The 23,432-nt window shown below is 43.0% G+C and overlaps 1 pseudogene; it reads right to left on the bottom strand.

Moving 5' to 3' along the window:
• Window positions 1-15,701: 15,701 nt before the first annotated feature.
• Window positions 15,702-20,377, bottom strand: LOC124102282 (homeobox protein TGIF2-like; annotated as a pseudogene).
• Between the last annotated feature and the right edge of the window lie 3,055 nt (window positions 20,378-23,432).

Raw genomic sequence — 23,432 nt, 5'->3', positions numbered from 1 at the left:
TTGGCAGCAATAATCAAAAGAAATGTGCCCAACTGACTCAGAGCTAAATGTCCAGGCCGCTGCCACCCCTCTCCCTGCCCAGAGGTGCCCAGGGGTGGAGGGGCACCATACAAACATTGCAGCTGTACTGCAAGTTTGTCAGTGAATAAATGCACAGGCGCAAGCAATAGGTGATCAATGCAGCCTTTGTGGGACAGGCTCAGAGAGCCATTTGCCAAAAAATTACAATCCTAGAGGGCTTTACTAAAAAGTGTGCCAGTGAGCTGATTAAGGTGGCCACCATAGTTTTCATCAATCGAGATCCAGAGACTCAAAGATAGGCAGATCAAAAAGATGAAGAGGAGAATGGATCTCTTTACAGCAGCCCTAACCACAAATGAGAGGTCACTTAAAGGGGGTCTCACTAGAACAAAGACAATGGTCCAAATGTTTATAAGGGAAAAAAAGCATGGTCAGATAAAATGGGAAGCCTCCAGTGGCCCCAGCAGGCAAGCATCCACTGCCATGCTCAAATGCTAAGCCTTGAACAGAGAAGGAATGAATGTTTTGGCCCCAGCCCCTCCATTCAGTTTCTTCCACTTGCTCAGAAATCGAGGATTGACGAATATGGCAGGGGTCCCATAGACACACAGAACTGCATCAGATGCAAAGGACCCAGCACCTCAGGAGGGCTCAGCTGCTGCAAGCCCCCAAATGAACCAGGAATATGTTCATGTTAACAGCCAGTAGTGGGTCATAGGATGCTCACTCCAAAAGGACATGCCACCCTGGCTCCAAGCCACACGCTGTGAGCCACCAGCAGGAAGAGCCACAGAGCCCCATGCACCCAGGCATACTGAACAAAAACACAAGCGGGGCAGCTACTATATACAATTAGAGCAGGCTCCCACCTGACAAGAGGAGAAAGCCATGCAGTCAAATAGCAACACCTAGGTGGGCACAATGTGGCTGCCACACTGGGACCTGCATGGAACCATACCGCTGCCTTCCAACCTTGGCAGATGGCCCACAGTGAGACTTACATAGGTGCCTTTTATACAAATGATGTCCCAGGTAATCAGTCTCTGCTAAGATTTACATTAGATTTAAGAGTTGGAGAATCCTAGCAGCTGAAATCCTGCACTGGGAGATAATAAAAAATTCCTGCATCACAAAGAGGCTCTATGTACACCTCCCTCCCCTAAATGACAGTTCCTCCCAGAGGTTTGAGTACACCATCTTTGTGAAAGCACTGGACTCTAACTTAAAAGTCCACATCTATCAACAAAAAGTCAAATACCTTGGTTACCATCTGACTCAGCAATAGAACAGAACAACCACTGAGCCTCAAAAGAAACAGGAGATCTGCTCAATTCCAGTCCCTTCAACCTGACATCAGACTAGAGAATTCTTGGGGGCTACTGGGTTCAGACATACATGGATCCCCAACTTTCAGTTATGGCAAAACCCCTCTATGAAGCCACAAAGGTGGGAGAATGAGATCCTCTGATGTGGGGGCCAATACAGCAAAAGGCCTTTGAGGACATTAAACAAGCACTCACCAGTGCACCTGGATTAGGGCTCCCTGACCTCACAAAGCCTTTCTTTCTGTATGCCCATGATCTGTCTGGAGTGGCTGTGGGAGTTTTGACTCAAATGCTGGGGACATGGCACCGTCCAGTGGCCTATTTGTCCAAACAACTGGACTCTGTAGCCCAGGGCTGGCCACCTTGTTTATGGGCCCTTGCAGCCATAGCTCTTCTGGTGTTGGAAGCTGATAAACTGGCCATGGGACAAGAACTGGTTGTCAGAGTTCCTCCTTCAATTTTGATATTGTTAGAATACAAAGGACACTACTGGTTGACTAATGAAAAAATGGTCAAATATCAGGGCATGTTATGTGAAACCCCACATATCCATGTCGAGGTCGTGAAAACTCTAAACCCAGCAACTTTGCTGCCCATTGGACCTGGAAAACCTGATCAATACGTTGAGATCATGGATGAAGTGTTCTCCAGCAGACCAGACCTAATAGATCAGCCTCTCAAGGACGCTGATGCAGAGTACTTCACAGATGGAAGCAGTTTTATAAAAGATGAGGTATGTTTTGCTGGATATGCAATGGTCACTCTGGACTCTCCTGTCAAGGCAGACCTCTGCCTCAGGTAACCTCAGCACAAAAAGTAAAACTTATTGCTTTGATTCAAGCACCTCAGTTGACAGCAGGAGTCTGTGTGGATATTTACAGACTCAAAATACCCTTCATGTTCCTAGGGCCTTATGTAGGCTAATTAACTCAGGAGAGACAAAAGGGGGGGGGGGACATGATGTATGGGCAAGAAATTCTTAAACTTTTGGATTGCACTGTGGTCTCCCAGGAAGGTTGTGATTATATATTGCCAAGGTCATCGAAAGGGAAACACTGTGGTTTCTCAGGGCAACAGGAGAGCTGACAGAGAGGCCGGGTAAGCTGTCTGCAAGAAACGGAAAGAAAATCCAGTCCCAGGTTTAAATGCTGCCCTTCTGCCTGGCTGACCTTCTAACAGAATGGGAGCCAACATACTCCCAACGTGAAAGTAAATGATATAAGACTGAACAAGAAAATTTTCTCCCAGGTGGATGGTGGAGATTTTCTGATGGCCAGCATAGCCATCCCGGAGATTCTAACCCCAGCCTTTATCAGACAGTTTCGCAGGAAAACAAGTTGGACATACAGCACTTGAGACAGTTCTGAGTCACATTTCTATGTCCTCGGGCTCACAAGCAACACTTGGATGATCTGCAAACAATGTGAGGTTTGTGCTCACAACAATCCTTGTCAGGGGCCAGAGCTCCCACCAGGAATCCAAACTGTAGGAGGAGCACCTTTTGAAGACTTGGAAGTAAACTTCACTGAACTACCATGCTCACGGGGCTATAAGTAACTTTTGGTTTTGTGTGTTCCCACTCTGACTAGAAAGCCTTTCCCACCAGCACTGAAAAGGCTAAGGAGATACTAGGATGCTTCTCTGGGAAATTATTCCCAGATTTGGTGTCCCAGAAATAATTATTGGCTCAGACAATGGGCCAACTTTTGGACAGAAGTGATTCGATTACTGACCAAGAGTTTAAATATCAGATGAAAGTTACATACTGCATATAGGCTACAGAGTTCTGGTAAAGTTAAAAGGATGAACAGGACTTTAAGGCTCAATTGTGTAAGCTATGTCAGGAGACTTACATTGTGATGAACTTCTCCCTATTACACTGTTGAGGATTAGATCCAATCCTACTAGGAGAGGTGGATTCTTTTCTTTTGAGATAATATATTGAAGTGGCACCCTGTTTCTCCACAGAAAAGCCCTCTTCACCATGGCTGATTTTAGGACTGTCAGCAAAAGGGTCCATTGTAGATAAACTTCCTATTTTCATGTCACCCTGTTTACTTGGCCACTGGCCAAGAAGATACCAGCACTCCAGGTGCTGGACACCCCCTTTCTAGTTTTTCACAAACGTATCCAGTATAGTACTTCGAAGAAATGTGCAAACAAGGCCTCTGGCCTTGAGCTGGGCTTCACAGAGATGTCTACATTTTTAAGATAAGTTACCAATTGGGCTGCATGGTAACAGCTGGCAGGGGGAGGAAAGAAAGGGGAGAAGGGGCTCTCCCCTTCTCAGGTGTCGTCCTTGAAGAGTTAACATGCCCAGAACAGTAAAAGGAAAAGCTGCTTTTATGTGAACTTCTGCAGAATGTGAACTTCCGAGCCCCTCCCCTTACATGCTGGGTATAAAACTCTGAAACTCCCTGAACTCGGGGTTCAGGGGGATTGATTGATTACAGCAAAGGCTGTACCCTCTGAACCTGGCTGCAGCCAAATAAAACTGTTTCCTGCTATCTTCGGTGCCTTGCCTCGTTTGTCCCTACAACATTTTTGGCGACCCAGATGGGACGGAGGTAAGGAAGGCTATTCTGCCTCTCTTGTCTCCAGGGAACAGCTTCCCTGGGGCCATGGGGGATAGTGGTCCCCTTGGCGCACCCAGGCCAAGGCCTGAAGGATGATCGACTCACCCAATGCCCTGGGGCTGCCACCCCAGAGCACAAAGGAACCCACAGGCAGCAGGAACCAGAATTAGGGTTTTGGAGCACCGCCCAGCTGAACAGGTAGGACCCGGGTCCATTTGGTTTTGCAGCCCACTTGACTTCCCCTTTGAGGCCTAAGCAGGTGGAAAAGAGGCTTGATCACCCTCTGTTAGGTCCCGAGTACCCTCCAAAGTGGTTGGAGCTAAAATAGACCCGGGGAGTAGCCCAAGTAGCCTCTGTTCGGGGTCAGCGAGCAGAGGGGAAACCGGGACTCCCTTTTCTGTTTGGTTTGTAATTGTTGGAATTTGGGCGGTATAGAAATTCTGTCCTGGCCATGTCTGTGTGAAAGTGTGTGAATGAGATGGACAAAGGGAAGGGTTCCGACCCAACCCGAGGGCCGAAGCAAGTGCAGATCCGTGGTTCCGTGGCACCTCATACAGTCTATGGTGGAATTTCACCAACCAACGTCTAGGTGAAAGCTCCAGGTCGGGGGTTGATAGGAACCCGCAAGGCTAAGAGGGCCCTAAGTCCCCAAGAGGGAAGCGGCCGTAGATGGACGAAGCCAGTCTTGTCCTAAATGTGTTTTGTTCTAAGTGTGTGACACCGATGCAGGGTGGAACATGGGAGACACACTAAGGAAACTGAGCCTTCTGAATTGTGTATTAGAAACCTTTAGGAGGGTTTTCCTGGTAACTGTGGGGTGAGACTCACTCCACAAAGGTGGCATACTCTGTGAATTAGAGTGGCTCACCCAAGATGTGGGCTGGCCACCAGAAGGATCTTTAGATGAGAGAGTCATTACTGAGGTCCTTTTGTTGTTGGAACTCCTGAACCAATTCTCTTATATTGATTGCTGTCAAGAGATAGTACAGAAGCAGTCCCCTTGGTTGAGAGCCTGTCTAGATGGATGTTAGCCAGGAGTACAGTGGTCTCTCAGACCCAGCGGAAAGCAGCTAAACAGAAAACCTGACTAGGAAAGACAGGAAGGGAAACAATTTTTCCTGTGAGCCAGAAGAGAACCCAAGGCCAACTTTGCCAAGACCACTGGGACAGCAGACTGTCCCCTCAGCCCCCTTGTCCTCAGAGGCAACAAATGATGGCCCCCAATACTGGTTATTCTTTCCTCTCTGATGGCCTCAAAGGCAAAGGCTTCCTAGAACCAAAGACTCTTTCACCTCCCAGGATGAAGGTGGGAGACTTGTCCTGAGACCAGAGCCACAACTCAGATGAAAACTCTCCAGATGCCCCTGCAAGGGACTAAAGGACATACCCATGTTGATCAGAAGGGAAACATTTGAGGGAGACAAGGCAGTTTTGTGTACCAGCCTTTCTCCACCATTGTGCTCATAGCTGGAAAAATCATACTCCCTCCTACATGGAGAAACCTTGGATCATGACTGATCTGATGCAGCCCATTATCCAGACCTAGGATGGGGCCCCAAAGAAGAAGAAGGTCTAAAAATAAAGAGATGTCAAGAAGCCCTCAGAGAAAGTCTAAAAAAAAAAAAAGAGAGAGAGAGAGAGAGAAAATAAAACACATTGTCTGTACCCAAGAGTTAGAAAGAATCAGAGCCAGCCCTGAGCCCTAGCCTAAGCCGAGCACATCTGCAGACAAACAGAGCCGAGATAAGCCTCCCACTGCTCCAGCATCTCCCTCTTGCACCCTGGATAGCCCTGAACATTTCTCTGGGCCCCACATCTGCCTAAGGCCCCTCTGCCCTATGATACTGGCAGCAATGTGCAAAAGAGATGTGCCCAACTGACTCAGAGATAAATGTCCAGGCCACCACTGCTGGCACCCCTCTCTCTGCCCAGAGGTGCCCAGGGGAGGAAGGGCACATACAAGTGTAGCAGCCACAATGCAAGTTTGTCAGTGAGGAAATGCACAGGTGCAAGCAACAGGTGATCAATGCAGCCTTTGTGGGACAGGCTCAAAGAGCCATTTGCCAAAATTTACAATCCTAGAGGGCTTTACTGAGAAGTGTGCCAGTGAACTGATTAAGGTGGCCACTACAGTTTTCATCAATGGAGATCCAGAGACTCAAAGATAGGCAGACCAAAAAGATAAAAAGAATAGACCTCCTTACAGCTGCCCTCACCACAAACCCAGAGGTCACTCAAAGGGGGGTCTCACTAGAACAAAGACAATGGTCCAAATGTTTATAAGAAAAAAAAAAGCGTGGTCAGACAAAAGGGGAAGCCACCGATGACCCTGGCAGACAAGTACCCACTGCCATGCTCAAAAGCTAAGACTTGAAAAGAGAAGGAATGAATGTTTTGGCCTCAGCCCCTCCTTTCAGTTTCTTCCCACTTGCTTGGAAGTCTGTGAATGACGAATATGGCATGGGTCTGATAGACCCACACAACCTGCATCTGATGCATGGGACCCAGCACCTCAGGAAGGCTCAGCTGCTGCAAGCCCCCAAGTGAACCAGGAATATGTTCATGTTAACAGCTGATATTGAGCCATAGGGTGCTCACTCCAAAAGGATATGCCACCCTGGCTCTAAGCCACATGCTGTGAGCCACCAGCAGGAAGGGCCACAGAGCCCCATGCACCCAGGCTTACTGAAAAAAACACAAGTGGGGCAGCCACTATATACAATTAGAGCAGGCTCCCACCTGGCAAGAGGAAAAAGCCATGCAACACCTAGGTGGGCACAATGTGGCTGCCACACTGGGACCTTCACAGAACCGAACTGCTGCCCTCCAACCTTGGCAGACAGCCCACGGCAAAATTGACATAGGTGCCTTTTACACAAATGATGTCCCAGGTCATCAGTCTCGGCTAAGATTTACATTAGATTTAAGAGTTGGAGAATCCTAGCAGCCAACATCCTGCACTGGGAGATAACAAAAAATTCCTGCATCTTAAAGCGCCAGAGGCTCTATGTATGCCTCCCTTCCCTAAATGACTGTTCCTCCCAGGGGCTTGAGTACACCATCCTTGGGACAGCACTGGGCTCTGACTTAAAAGCCCATATCTATCAAGAAAAAGGTCAAATACTTTGGTTACCATCTAACTCAGCAACAGAACAGACAATAGCAACTGGGCCTCAAAAGAAACAGGAAATCTGCTCAATTCCAGTCCCTTCAACCTGACATCAGACTAGAGAATTCTTGGGGGCTACTGGGTTCAGACATATATGGATCCCCAACTTTCAGTTATGACAAAAGCTGTCTATGAAGCCACAAAGGGGGGAAAATGGGATTCTCTAATATGGGGGCCAATACAGCAAAAGGTCTTTGAGGACATTAAACAAGCACTCACCAGTGCACCTGGATTAGGGCTCCCTGACCTCACAAAGCCTTTCTTTCTGTATGTCCATGATCTGTCTGGAGTAACTGTGGGAGTTTTGACTCAGATGCTGGGGACATGGCACCGTCCAGTGACCTATTTGTCCAAACAGCTGGACTCTATTGCCCAGGGCTGGCCACCTTTTTTGGGGCCCTTGTAGCCACAGCTCTTCTTGTATCAGAAGCTGACAACCAGTTCTTGTCCCATGGCCAGTTTGTCAGAGTTCCTCATTCAATTTTGTCATTGTTAAAATATAAAGGACACTATTGGTTGACTAATGAAAAATTGGTCAAATATCAGGGCATGTTATGTGAAAACCCACATATCTATGTTGAGGTCGTCAAAACTCTAAACCCAGCAACTTTGCTGCCCATTGGACCTGGAAAACCTGATCACAAATGTGTTGAGGTCATGGATGAAGTGTTCTCCAGCAGATCAGACCTAACAGACCAGCCTCTTGAGGACGCTGATGCAGAGTACTTCACAGATGGAAGCAGTTTATAAAAGATGAGGTATGTTTTGCTGGATATGCAGTGGTCACTCTGGACTCTACTGTTGAGGCAGAACATCTACCTCAAGGAACTTCAGCACAAAAGTAAAACTTATTGCTTTGATTCAAGCACCTCAGTTGACAGCAGGAGTTTATGTGGATATTTACAGATTCAAAATTTGCGTTCGCTACCTTCATGTTCATAGGGCCTTATGTAAGGAAAAGGGGCTCATTAACTCAGGAGGAAAAAAAAAGGCATGATGTATGGGCAAGGAATTCTTGAACTTTTGGGTGTACTGTGGGCTCCCAGGAAAGTTGTGATTGTATATTGCCAAGGTCATCCAAAGGGAAACACTGTGGTTTCTCAGGGCAACTGGAGAGCTGACAGAAAGGCCAGGTTAGCTGTCTGCAAGAAACGGGAAGAAAATCCAGTTCCAGGTTTAAATGCTGCCCTTCTGCCTGGCTGACTAGCTAACAGAATAGGAGCCAACACACTCCCAACATGAAAGTAAGTGATTTAAGACTGAACAAGAAAATTTTCTCCCGGGTGGCTGGTGGAGATTTTCTGATGGCTGGAATAGCCATCTGGGAGTTTCTAGCCCCAGCCTTTATCAAACAGTTTCGCAGGAAAATATGTTGGACATACAGCACTTGAGAGAGTTCTGAGTCAACATTTCTATAACCTCTAGCTCACAAACATCACCTGGATGATCTACAAACAATATGAGGTTTATGCTCACAACTATTCTTGTCGGGGCCAAAGCTTTCACCAGGAATCCAAACTAAAGGAGGAGCACCTTTTGAAGACTTGGAAGTAAATTTCACTGAACTACCATGCTCACGGGGCTATAAATAACTTTTGTTTTTTTGTGAGTTCATACTCTGACTGGGTGGAAGCCTTTCCCACCCTCACTAAAAAGGCTAAGGTGTCCCAATAATTATTGGCTTAGACAATGGGCCAGCTTTGGGGCAGAAGTGTTACAATTATTAACCAAGAGTTTAAATATCAGATGAAAGTTAAGTACTGCTTATAGGCTGCAGAGTTCTGGAAAAGTTCAAAGGATGAACAGGACTTTAAGGCTCAATTGGGTAAGCTGTGTCTGGAGATTTACATTGTGATGAACTTCTCCCTATCACACTGTTGTGGATTAGATCCACTCCCACTAGGAGGACTGGATTCTTTTCTTTTGAGATAATATATAGGAGGCCCCCCTTTTATTAGGGGACTACCAGGAGACTTAAGAGAGATAGGGAAATTAACCCTGAGATGACAGCTTTAGGTCTTAGGGGAAACTTTACAGGTTCTCAACCAATGGGTTAGAGAAAGATTATCAGCGAATTTGACCCAGGTGCACACTCCTTCAAGCCTGGAGATTGAATCTGGGTCAAAGAATGAAATATTCAGCCCCTAAACTTCTTTGGAGGGGCCCTCTCAATGTTATTTTATCCACCCCAACTGCAGTAAAGTTTGCAGATATAGGTCCCTGGATTCACTACACCAGACTCATGCCTGCAGCTGAGGACTGGGAGTGCTCTCCAGATGCTGCTACGCACTTGAAGCAGACCATCCAGAAGAAAAAGGAGCACCAGAGAAGCTTGAGGATCAGAAGGACAACAGTCCTGTTCCAGTCACACCGGAAGCTGGCTGGTCTATGCACGGCCAAAGCTTGAGGAGACTACGGCCCTGTTTCAGCCACACAGGAGGGACTAACTGATCAATACATGGAGAAAGATAAACTTCCCACCAGGATTATGAACTCTTTCAACTTCTGAGATAGTTCTTACACAGTAATGCATTGCCACCCCTTGCTTCTGGATATATGCACAGTTCTCTGTTTGGTTTTAGCTACTGGTTTGTTAACAGTAACTCCTAACTGACTGGACTCTGGGTAACAAAATTTCACTTATATTTTTTTATCTTGCTTATATAAGTTTTCTAGGATTTGTTTGGTGTTATTAGCTTGGCTTTGTTAATTCATGCTGTTTAACCTATGCTAACCAAATTGTTAGTCTATTATTTAGTTTGGTTTCCTTTGATAACCTTAAGGGATTCTGCCCTACTCCTATTCCAACCATGGAGATCATGTGAACCATGTGTCAAGACAATCCACTGTAACTAAGAGGTGGTAAAACATATATTTAGGACCTGTCCCACCAGAGGAATGTTATAGATGTATGACTGTTTAGAAAGGAAAAAGAGATCCATTGGAAAGAAACTTGATTTAGGAGGTAACCAATCTTGGGGTGAAGGTAACTTGCCACCCCAGAGGATTATTGCCACTTTTGGTCTCACTACCTGAGCACAAAATGGCAGTTGAAATTATAGAACACCTATTTACATGTTAAACAGAATTATTCACTTACAAGCTGTACTAGAAATTATTATTAATAAGACTGTCACAGCCTTTGACCTCCTAGCCACACAACAGACCAGATGCAAGTGGCTAACTATCAAAACTGCTTGGCATGAGATTACCTACCGGCTAAGGAAAAAAAAAATATGTGGAGAGTTCAACAGCTCAGATTATTGCATCCAAATGGATGACAATAAACAAACAGTTAAGGATACAGCCAACAACACAAGAGAACTAGCACATGTGCTCATTCATACCTAGAAGGACATTAAAGTTTGGGTCCCAAACATGCTTTTGGGAGATGGTTTTCAACTCTTGGTAGATTTAAAAGCTTAACTGGTGTAATGGGTATTCTGCTGTTAACCTGTCCATTGCTCCCATGTTTGGCTCCACTGTACATTAAAACTATTAGGTCTACTAAAGAAGCTGCTGTTGAAAGGATGACAACAACTAAGGTTTTGACATTATATAAGGCTTTAAGCCAAGATAATGGTAATGATGCTCTTAAATTTAAAGGATTAAATTATGGAGAGTATCATTAAAGGGGAGAATTGAAGTGGCACCCCCTTTCTCCACAGAAAAGCCCTCTTCACCATGGCTGATTTTAGGACTGTCAGCAAAAGAGTCCATTGTCGATAAACTTCCTATTTTCATTCACCCTGTTTACTTGGCCACTGGCCGAGAAGATACCAGCACTCCAGGTGCTGGACACCCCCTTACTAGTTTTTCACAGACGTATCCAGTATAGTACTTTGTAGAAATGTGCAAACAAGGCCTCTGGCCTTGAGCTGGGCTTCACAGAGATGTTTACATTTTTAAGATAAGTTACAAATGGGCTCCATGGTTACAGCTGGGAGGGGAGGAAAGAAAGGGGAGAAGAAGCTCTCCCCTTCTCAGGTGTTGTCCTTGAAGAGTTAACATGCCCAGAAGAGTTAAAGAAAAAGCTGCTTTTATGTGATCTTTTGCAGACTGTAAACTTCAGAGCCCCTCCTCTTACATGCTGGGTATAAAACTCTGAAACTCCCTGAACTCGGGGTTCAGGGGGATTGATTGATTACAGCAAAGGCTGTACCCTCTGAACCTGGCTGAAGCCAAATAAAACTGTTTCCTGCTATCTTCGGTGCCTTGCCTTGTTTGTCCCTACAACAATATGGGACTCCCCCCTTTTTACTAGGGGACTACAGGGAGACTTAAGAGAGATAGGGAAATTAACCCTGAGATGACAGCTTCAGGTCTTAGGGAAAACTTTACAGGTTCTCAACCAATGGGTTAGAGAAAGATTGCCACTAAGTTTGACCACAGGTGCACACTCCTTCAAGCCTGGTGATTGAGTCTGGTCAAAAAATGAAATATTCAACCCCTGAACTTCTTTGGGAGGGCCCTTTCACTATTGTTTTATCCACCACAACTGCAGTAAAGTTTGCAGAGATAGGTCCCTGGATTCACTACACCAGACTCATACCTGCAGCTGAGGACTGGGAGTGCTCTCCAGATGCTGTTATGCCCTTGAAGCTGACCATCCAGAAGAAAAAGGAGCACCAGGAGAAGCTTGAGGATCAGAAGGACAACAGCCCTACTCCAGTCACACCGGAAGCTGACTGGTCTATGCACTGCCGAAGCTTGAGGAAACTATGGCTCTGTTTCAGCCACACAGGAGGGACTGCTGATCAATGCCCAGTGAAAGATAAACTTCCCACCAGAACTAATAAACTCTATCAACCTCTAAGATAGTTCTTATACTATAATGCATTTCCACCCCTTGCTTCTAGATATATACATAATCCTCTGTTTGGTTTTTGCTACTGGTTTGATAACAGGAACTCCTACTGACCGGACTCTGGGTAACAAAATTTCACTTATAGTTTTTTTTTTTTTTAATCTTGCTTATATAAGTTTTCTAGAATTTGTTTGGTGTTATTAGTTTGGTTTTGTTAATTTAGGCTATTTAACCTATGCTAACCAAAATGTTAGTCTATTATCTAGTTTGGTTTCCTTTGATAACCATAAGGATTCTGCCCTACTCCTATTCCAACCATGGAGATCATGTGAACCATGTGTCAAGACAATACATTATATATAAGAGGTGTAAAACATATATTTAGTACCTGTCCCACCAAAGGAATGCTATAGATGGATGACTGTTTGGAAAGAAAAAAAGAGGTCCATTGGAAAGAAACTTGATTTAGGAGGTCACCAATCTTCGGGTGAAGGTAACTGGACACCCCAGAGGATTATTGCCACTTATGGTCCCGCTACCTGGGCACAAAATGGCAGTTGGAGTTATAGAACTCCTATTTACATGTTAAATAGAATTACTCACTTACAAGCTCTACTAGAAAATTATTATTAATCAGCCTGCCACAACCTTTGACTTCCTAGCCACACAACAAACCAGATGCGTGTGGCTAACTATCAAAACTGCTTGGCATTAGATGACCTACTGACTGAGAAAAAAGAAATACATGGAGAGTTCAACAGCTCAGATTGTTACATCCAAATGGATGACAATAGACAAGCAGTTAATAATATAGCCAACAACACAAGAGAACTAGCACATGTGTTAGTTCATACCTAGAAGGGCATTAAAGTTTGGGTCCCCAAACACGCTTTTGGGAGTTGGTTTTCAACTCTTGGTAGATTTAAAAGCTTAACTGGTATAGTGGGTATTCTGCTGTTAACCTGTTCATTGTTCCCATGTTTGGCTCCACTGTGCATTAAAACTATTGGGTCCACTATAGAAGCTGCTGTTGAAAGGATGACAACAGCTAAGGTTTTGGCATTATATAAGGCTTTAAGCCAAGATAATGGTAATGATGCTCTTAAATTTAAAGGATTAAATTATGGAGAGTATCATTAAAGGGGAGAATTGAAGTGGCACCCCCTTTCTCCACAGAAAAGCCCTCTTCACCATGGCTGATTTTAGGACTGTCAGCAAAAGAGTCCATTGTCGATAAACTTCCTATTTTCATTCACCCTGTTTACTTGGCCACTGGCCGAGAAGATACCAGCACTCCAGGTGCTGGACACCCCCTTACTAGTTTTTCACAGACATATCCAGTATAGTACTTTGTAGAAATGTGCAAACAAGGCCTCTGTCCTTGAGCTGGGCTTCACAGAGATGTCTACATTTTTAAGATTAGTTACAAATGGGCTCCATGGTAACAGCTGGGAGGGGAGGAAAGAAAGGGGAGATGAGGCTCTCCCCTTCTCAGGTGTTGTCCTTGAAGAGTTAACTTGCCCAAAACAGTGAAAGAAAAAGCTGCTTTTATGTGAACTTCTGCAGAATATGAACTTCTGAGCCCCTCCCCTTACATGCTGGGTATAAAACTCTGAAACTCCCTGAACTCGGGGTTCAGGGGATTGATTGATTACAGCAAAGGCTGTACCCTCTGAACCTGGCTGCAGCCAAATAAAACTGTTTCTTGCTATCTTCGGTGCCTTGTCTCGTTTGTCCCTACAACAATGTTAGGGATATTATTTTCTTACTTTGACAGGTGAAGGAGAGTGGAAGAAGAGTTTAAAGACACTTGTTCAAGGTGATAAAAAGAAAAGAATTCACATTTTAGGCCAAGGTTAATTGCTTGAAAGAGTGATCTATTTTATTCCTATTTATAATTCACTCCTTTGCATTACAATCCTTCCCCTCTTCTTCCATTACCACCCATCCTATCTCATCCTCTCTACCCACAAATCAAATATATGTATGTCCTGGGAAAAAAATATCTAGATAATTCAATGGGTTTGTGTTTGCTCTTTTCTTTTTAATGAAAGTATCCAGGGAGTTTGCTTCTTTCTCGTTTCATTATGATTGTAGAGGCCTGGCTTGTGGCCTTTCCTATGTCTTTTAGGAATGAAGGAAAATCTTTCAAACTTGATTCTCTCAGATAACAACACAATTTCATGAACATCCTTAGATCAGTGTTTAGACAAGAAATTTATTGCTGTGATGGATCCTCCTATAGCCTGGCTGGAATGGAGCTTGCTTTGTCATTTGTTTGGTACAGATCTAGAACAGCCTCCACTGCTTTATACAGCTGGAACATGATGCTAGATTCACAGTCCAGAATCCTTGGGGTGACTGAGTGGGCTCCATTCCCAGGCTTTCTCCTTACTGTACAAATGGTGTCTCACACTTTTTGTTGAAATCTTGACAGGCCAGCAATGCTAATTAAAAATAATAATAATAATACATAAAAGAGTGGTTCTTCAGAAGAGAAACCTCTGCAGGAAGCTGTTGCTTGTGCTCTTAAAGGGAAGTCTCTATCTGGCAGTGCTTCCTGAACTTTACTGTGATTCTGAATCATCTGGGGATGCTGCTAAGGTCAGGTTCTGATGCTGGGCTGGGGTCTGAGATTCTGAGATTCTAGCAAGCTCCCCAGTGCTGCTGTTGCTAAGGGAACAAGAACTGCAAGGGTGTACACACCTGCACAGAGGCAGGAGACTGCCTTTCAGTGTAGCAAGCTGCTCGCCAGATTATTAGTTTGGGCTGACCTCAAAAGTCATGCTAAACCCTAAAATCTGCCTCACATTCTCCCTCCTTGTCACTTGTGCTGGGAGCAACACAGCAGAAGGAGCAAAGTGTAACTTGTGAACAAAAGACACATTAGCAAAAGAAAGCCCCAGAGGGAGAACTCAAAGCCATGACATCAGACTAGTGACACTGAGCTGAAAGAGGTCTGATCCCTGGAGTATCAAGTGACACCATCTTAATTACTCATTGAAAAGAGTGCTGCTTCCACCAGAGCGTTGTTTCCTGATCAATACCCCTGTCTTGTCAAATATGCTTTCTGGCCATTTATAACCAAACCTTTGATGTACTTGTCCTGAGAAAAAGAATCACCTTCTCAGCCATCTGCACTTACCAGCAGCCCACATCCCACAGGACCCACAGAAGTTTCTGTGTGGAGCTGTTCTGACAGGTTGGAAACTCCTCATCACTTGCTGTGTGTCAGGGACATTGGGCTGTGGATTATAGAGGCAGACATGTCCCTTTGTAGCCCTTGTGTTATGCCCCTGAGGCAGGCCTCTGTTTTAGGGAAGGGGAGGGGTTCTTGTGAGCCCTCTTTGAGTCATCTTGACCTGGACTTCCTGTTGTTGCCTGAAGGACTTGTGGCTGGCCATCCCATGATGTGCTGAGAGATGGTCTGGGAGGGCAGATCATTCTCCCTTCCCTCCATGATACCACCTCATTGATTGGAAAGGTTATTGATGAATACAGGGGATTGAATAGTGTCCTCTCAAAGTTTGCCTATATCCCATTCTCTGTAGGTGTCTGATTAGAGTTAGCCATTCTTTTTCTTTTTTTTACAAGGTTGATTTTTTTAAAAAATTTTATTTTTTGGAGCTTTATTTTGTTTATTTATATGTGGTGTCGAGAATCAAACCCAGTGCCTCACACATGCTAGGCAAGTGTTCTACCCTGAGCCACAACCCCAGCCTGAGGCCTTTCCTTTCTATGGATCTTTTGTCTCATCACTGAGGAGGCCTGGAGACTTAGCAGAGTCATCAGAGAAGTCCCTGTCACAATGCAGTGATGCCAGCTGACACCTTCCTGCTAAAGACCTCTGGACAGAGAAGATGGTCCTGATGCTTGGCAGTGATCTCTAGAAGACCTTTTGTATGGAAGGGAAGTAAACCAGGAACCCAGAACAGCTGGCTTGAGCCTTGAGCACCCTTGTTGGCTGATGCTTTCTTGGAGTTCTCAAAAACTAAAGTGATAGGAATGTGTAGGATCTAGGGTGCCAGGTCCTGCTGCTCCTGATGAAGGCCTAGTTCTTTCAATTGAGTCTAATTTCTACCTGTGAGGGTATTGTCTGCATTCAATCATTTCTTTTGCCTAGTTTATCAATTGTGGTGTGTTAATGAGTCCACCTGCAGAGTTCCCAGTCTCAGCCCTGGTCAGAAGGGCAAGTGTACTACCAGAGGTCAGTAGGGGAGGGGCTCTCCTTGTGGGAAGAGGGCTGCTTGCTTTCCCCACTCACCTGTGTGGAGCAGCATGGAGCACACAAAGAGAGCATTGATGGAGCCTGGTACAGATACAGTCAGCACCGAGGGACTGGTACTACCTGGCAGGGCCACTTCCCAGGGCCTAGCACTGCGATAGGAGATGGTAAACTGATTAGGGTCTTAGCCATCCTGCCAAAGCATGTCTGGGGAAGCCACTACCAGAGGTTGATGAACCAATTACATGTGTGCAGCACTGAGAGGTTGGTCCTTCCAGAAAGGCTCAACTTCTGAATTGAAGGGCAGGGCTTGTAGCAGTACAAGTACAGCCAGTCCCAGAGGATCTTCACAGACCCTTGGGCAAGTTCCCTCTGCACTTCCTCTTGCCAGCCAGGGAGAGAAGGCCTTTGTCCTCACCCAGATCTGTTTGACATGGTGCCTAGGAGCTAGACAGGGTCTTGGATGAGCTTTTCCTGGTGGCTTTCAGACCAACTCGGTCTTAGTCTGGGCATTCTGGGTGGGACAGGGGGAACCAGGGTTGCCCACAGCATATTCACCAGGCCTGACAGAAAACGGGTCTATCTCTTGATCTTTTTTTTTTTTTTTAATATTTACTTTTTAGTTGTAGTTGGACACAATACCTTTTTATTTTATTTATTTATTTTTATGTGGTGCTGAGGATCAAACCCAGGGCCTTGCACATGCTAGGTGAGCGCTCTACCATTGAGTCACAACCCCAGCCCTAACCTCTTGAGCTTTAAGAGAATACCTTCATGCTGTTTTAAGCCATTAAGTGAGTGTGGTAAATTGTCTGCACTCAATCATTTCTTCTGCCTTGTTTATCAACTGCTTAAAATATGAATTTCTGACTTTCTATAATTAGATTTTAGGCTGTTGAAGGAAAGAAACTGTATATATATTAGTATTTCTTTTATGGGCTGGGATTGTAGCTCAGTGGTAGAGCACTCGCCTGGCATGTGCGGGACCCAGGTTCGATTCTCAGCACCACATTAAAAAAAAAACAACATATATCTGAGCTGAGAATATAGCTTAGTTGGTAGAGTGCTTGCCTTGCATGCACAAGGCCCTGGGCTCTAATCCCTTGTACCAGAAAAAAAAAAAGTAAAAAAAGAGTATTTCTTTTATTTCCCTGCCCCCAACCCAGTATTGGGGATTGAACCCAGGGGTGCTTCATTCTTAGCCCATTTTTAAAATGTTTTGTTTTGAAACAGGATCTCATCAAGTTGCCAAGCTGGCCTCAAACTTACAATCCTCCTGCCTCAGCCTCCCAACTTGCTAAGATTACAGGCATATGCCATGGTGCCCAGCTCTTTTTCTGTACTTCTTAGTAACCAAAAAATTACATACACATATATGATTACCTCTAAATAAATATGCAACTCCATGCAACAGCATTTTACTTTTTTATTTTTCTCCTCTCTTTTTAAAATTTGTTCTTTTAGATATACATGATGGTAGAGTGTATTTTGACATATTATACTTACATGGAGTTCAACTTACGCTAATTAGGATGCCATTCTTGTGGTTGTACATGATATGTAGTTTCACTGGTCATGTATTCATATATGCACATAGGAAAGTCATATCCAATTCATTCTACTGTCTTTTCTATTTTTATCCCCTCTTCCTTTCATTCTCCTTTGTTTAATCTACTGAACTTCCATAGCTGCCCCCATTGTGTGTTAGATCTGCATATCAGAGAGAACATTTGACTTTTGGTTTGGGGGGATTGGCTTATTTTACTTAGCATGATAGTCTACAGAGCCATCTATTTACCATAATTTCATTCTTCTGAGAATATTCCATTGTGTATGTATACCACATTTCCTTTATCCATTCATCTGTTGAAGGATAGGTTGGTTCCATAGCTTAGCTGTTGTATATTGAGCTGCTAGAAACATTGATGTGGCTGTGTCATTGAATAATGCTGATTTTAAGTCCTATGGGTATATACTGTGGAGTGGGATAACAGGGCCAAATGCTGGTTCCATTCCAAGTTTTCTGAGGAATGTAAGAGCATTTTAAAAGTCAAAAATTTTAAAAATAAGCCTGTGGGTATGGCTCAGTGGTACATTGCTTGCCTAGCATGTGCAAGGCCCTAGATTCAATCCCCAGCATTGCAAAACATACATAAATTAATAAATAAACAAACAAATAAATAAAATCCCCAACTGTTGTCATTTCAAAAATTATCATTGAGGGAGGGGAGGGGAAGGGAGGGGGGATAGTAGAGGATAGGAAAGGCAGCAGAATACAACAGACACTAGTATAGCAATATGTAAATCAATGGATGTGAAACTGATGTGATTCTGCAATCTGTATACGGGGTAAAAATGGGAGTTCATAACCCACTTGAATCAAAGTGTGAAATATGATATATGAAGAAATATGTAATGTTTTGAACAACCAACAATAAAAATTTAAAAAAAAATTATCATTGAACTCACTGATGAAATTATAATGCAACTCAGGGAGGAAACAGATCAATTGTCTAGCAGCCTTCCAAGGAAGATGCACTTTGTAAAGAATGGTATGTCTGTGTCCATTTTAGTGGCAAGTTAAACTGCAATAGAAATGGATGGGCTATCATTGCTGCAAATGAGTTACCTACAGATGAATAGAAATATACCACTTTCTTACTAGCTTGGGGAAGAGATCAGCCTGCTTGCTAAGGAGAATGAATTGTTAGTGCTTGAGAAGTGGGAAAAACTCTGAGGGGTTCTGAATTCACAATGCTTAGCTGCTGCTTTGTATATGTTTTGTTGAATTTAATTTTGTACTTTGGAACAGAAAACTTAGACTTTAATAAATTGATACAGTTGACATTCTACTTAGTATTCCACATATAATAAAATGATCTCAGGGCCTGGGGCTGGGGCTCAATGGTAGTGAACTTGCCCGACATGTGTGAGGCACTGCATTGCATATAAATAAATAAAATAAAGGTCTATCAACAACTACAAATAAATTTTAAAAAAAAGAAAGAAAATGATCTCAGTCTTGATGTTCTGCCACAGAATGCGCACACCATTGGAAAAATGATAAGAGAGTTCTTGAGCCTCTTAAGGAAAATAGAATGGACAATAATGCAAGCAGGGAGTGAGACAAAAGGAGATACTCTGTTCTTTTAACACAGTTGATTTTTTGATATACTGATTTGCTAATCCCGGCTGCCACTTCTATGTAAAAGAACATCAGTCATCTTGACACATTGGGCTTTAATGATTTTGGTAATTATCAATTCCATTTGCATTTTCCTTTTTGAGGGGGTGGCAGGGATTGAACTCGGGGGCACTCAGCCTATCCCAAACTCTATTTTGTATTTTATTTAGAAACAGGGTCTCACTGAATTGCTTAGCGCCTCACTTTGCTGAGGCTGGCTTTGAACTTGCAATCCTCCTGCCTCCAGCCTCCTGAGCCACTGGGATTACAGGCTTGCGCCAACACGCCCGCTGCATCTTCCTTTTGACCGTGCAATTGCACTCCAAGGACAGAGGAAATTTTGCAGCAGTGTCTGAAATTGAGCAGAAAAAGATTTATTTCATTTTAAACACTTGAGTAAACAGGGGAGATAACAAAGAGTGTGCTAGTAACACTGGACCCTGCTGCATGTCTGCATGTATTCTGGCTGAGATTCATGGTTTATCAACAGTAATAGCTACTGTCTGTCATTGTTGCTGCTTCTTTCTCTTGGTCCCCTGGGCACCTAATAGCTTAACTCAGATGGAGTCCCTAGAAGAAAAAAGTTTATTTTTCTGTTTCCCCCAAATTGGTGGCCAGGCTGTATTGCTCCTATGCTAGTCTTCCATACATCACAACTCTCTGCTTGTTCTCCGCCAGCTGCTTAAGGTAGTCTGGACATACTATTAGGCATATTGACTGAAATGATGCATCAATTAAATGACAATACATAAAAATATTTCCTTATAAACTCACAATACCTGACATTAGCAAGTGTATGGCTTGTCTCAATTAATTTACCCCTAAAACTCTCCAAGAGCCTGAGGATGAAGGTGGCAGATGATTTAAGTTGAAGACAGAACTTAGCTCTTAGCTGAGGTGCTCTGAGCCCCTCACCTTGGTTTGAGTGTGGTGCTGAAATCCCGGTGCCAAGAGTGAATAGGTTGTCTTCTCATTCTCTTCCTCTTATTTTGTGATTGTGTCTTGTCAACTGTCATTGACTTCTTCCTTTGTCTTCCCACAGCATCCCTTTTGTGCTTTTCCTGTGTCATTTTGCCTTTAGGGTAGTTTTGGTTGTTTATGTTGGGCCTCAGCTCTTATAAAGATTAAGTTCCTTGACAGTCAAAAATTTATCACTCAGGTTGGGGCTGTAGCTCAGTGGCAGAGAACTTGCCTAGCCTGTGTGAGACACTGGGTTTGATCCTCAGCACCACATTAAAAAAAATAAATAAAGTCATGCTGTCTATCTATACTATAAATTTTTTAAAAGTTATTACTCACATTTGTCTCCCTTACAACATATCAAAGCTCTGCGCACATACACATTTGCTGAGTATTTATTGACTGAATAATGGCAACTTGATTGAATTATTAACTTACTGATTCCTACAGGGCCAGGTCTGCAATGGCCTGGAAGAGTGACCTGGTAGATGCTTAACAAGGATCTTTACTGTATCCTTTAAAAATTATGTAGAATATAATTTTTTAAGCAAATTACTTTAAAAAAACTTGTTTTTTAGTTTCTGATAAAACTTTATTTTATCTTATGTGTGGTGCTAAGAATCAAACCCAGTGCCTCACACATTTTAAGCTAGTGCTCTACCACTGAGACACAACCCCAGCCCAGCCCTGCTTTTTGTTTTAATTTATGATGTTCACATTCATAGCAAGTTTTGCTTTTTTTTTTTTTTTTTTTTTTTTTGGTGGTGCTGGGGATTGAACCCAGGGCCTTGTGCATGTGAAGCAAGCACTCTACCAACTAAACTATATCCCCAGGCCCATAGAATCTGACTTTTAAAAAGCTGTACTTATCCATCAACTCTGCCTTATTTTATTTTTTGCCATACTCAGGATTGAACTATGGCCTGGCACATGATAGGAAGCACTCTACCAGTGAGTTGCATCTTCAGCCCTATCTTATTCATTTGACAAAGAACATGTATATAAGGTTATTTTAGAATTTTTTACATGACCAAGCACATCCAAGGATATTTATTATTTGAATAAAATTTATTGTCTGTAGAAGTCTTGGAACTTCAAATTTCATTGAAAAGAAACACTGATGAAGTCTAAATCAATCACAGTAAGACAAAAATGAAGGTAAATTTGTCACATGGAGTCATTAGGATGGTTTCAAACTAGCCCTTTTTTCCTTTTTTCTCTGTTTGAAAATGATGTTCAGTTAATCTATATAGCTTTTTACATAGATAAACTAAAAGCACATTCTAAAAGCTATACTTTTAGTTATTGAAATCAAACTGATAGTTTTTTAAAAATATATTTTTCGTTATACATGGACACAATATCTTTATTTATTTATTTCTATGTGGTGCTGAGAATTGAATCCTGTGCTTCACAAGTGTGAGGGAAGTGCTCTGCCACTGAGCCACAACCCCACTCAAACTCTACTAGTTTTGATGGTTCATATCAACAAGCCCTTACTCCACTGGGTCACCATATCCCTCTGTCAGAAAAAAAAAAATCCTTTTAGGAAGAGGAAAGAAGGGATGTGACAGTTCATGCTGAGAAGGACCCCTCCTGACCATTCACCTGTCCATTTAGAGCACAGGTAACTCCAAAATGTGTCCCAGACCACCTGTATTATTTTTACCTATAATACCCAATTATCAAGAGACTCATAAAACTGTGTCAGGCTCAACCAAATAAAATAAATAACCAAGAGTGAAAAAAATTGAGAATATTTGGAAAGTTACACAAAAAAAATTAATAAAAAGGAAGAGATCATTCACTCATATTTGAATTAAATTCTATAGTCATATAATATATTGAATAAGAAATATTGGATCTCTGATTACCATGTGTTTCTGACATTATCTAGATCTTGAGGCTAGATATGAGTGCTCAATTGATCTGCCACTATGCACTGCCATAATTAAGCCTATGTGAAATAAAAATGTTTTTAACAAATATATCACGGAATTATCTAATTCAGCTACTTTCAGTGGAATTTGAATTCTGGAATTATCAAAGAAATTATCAATTTCTTTGTTATTAAGAGGACTGAGTTGTACAAAATAAATGTATTGTATATTATTTGTGACTCGGGTCTAATTTTTTTTTTTGGTAAATGAATAAAATCTTTACATAACTATTAATCTGACATCTGGTGTTTTACAATACCAAAAAAGAAAGTGTTGAAATTTTATAATTTGTTTCTGAAACAAATCCATAAAATGAAATGTCATCCTGTAATTATTTCTTGATACCATTCTGTTAAATAGTCAGCCAGGCAGAAGGGCAGCATTTAAACCAGGGACTGGATTTTCTTCTTATTTTTTGAAGACAGCTAACCTGGCTTCTCTGTCAGCTCTGTGGTTGCCCTGGGATACCACAGTGTTTCCATTTCATTGACCTTGGCAATATAAAATCACAACCTTTCTGGGAGCCCCCAGTGCATCCGAAAGTTTAAGAATTTCTTGCCCATACATCATGCCTTTTTTTTTCTCTCCTAAGTTAATTAGCTCTTTTTCCTTACATAAGGCCCTATGAACATGAAGGTAGCGAAAGCATATTTTGAGTCTATGTAAATATCCACAAAGACTCCTGCTGTCAACTGAGGTGCTTGAGTCAAAGCAATAAGTTTTGCTTTTTGTGCTGAAGTGCCCTGAGGCAGAGGTTCGGCCTTGACAGTGGAGTCCAGAGTGACCACTGCATATCCAGCAAAACATACCCCACCTTTTGTAAAACTGCTTCCATCTGTGAAGTACTCCACATCAGGGTCCCTGAGGGCATGTCTGCCAGTGTGGTCTGCTGGAGAACATTTCATCCATGACTTCAATACAGTTGTGATCAGGTTGTCCAGGTCCAAAGGGCAGCAAGGTTGCTGGTATTAGAGCCTGGATGACTTCAACATGGACACATGGGTTTTCACATAATATGCCCTGGTATTGACCATTAGTCAACCAATATTGTCTTTTGTACTCTAACAATGTCAAATGAATTATAAACCCTGAAAACCATTTTTTGCCCATAGCCAGTTTATCAGCTTCCAACACTAGAAGATCTGTGGCTGCAAGGGCATGTAAACAAGGTGGCCAGCCTTGGGCTACAGAGCCCAGCTATTTGACAGATGTCCATGTGAAGATT

This window comes from Marmota monax, unplaced genomic scaffold (genome assembly GCF_021218885.2).
Source record: "Marmota monax isolate L192 unplaced genomic scaffold, Marmota_monax_Labrador192_F-V1.1 WCK01_AAM20220418_F8-fsc00531, whole genome shotgun sequence".
Taxonomy (NCBI): domain Eukaryota; kingdom Metazoa; phylum Chordata; class Mammalia; order Rodentia; family Sciuridae; genus Marmota; species Marmota monax.
Note: the sequence above shows the minus strand (reverse complement) of the source record. Positions and strands in the feature narration are given on the sequence as shown.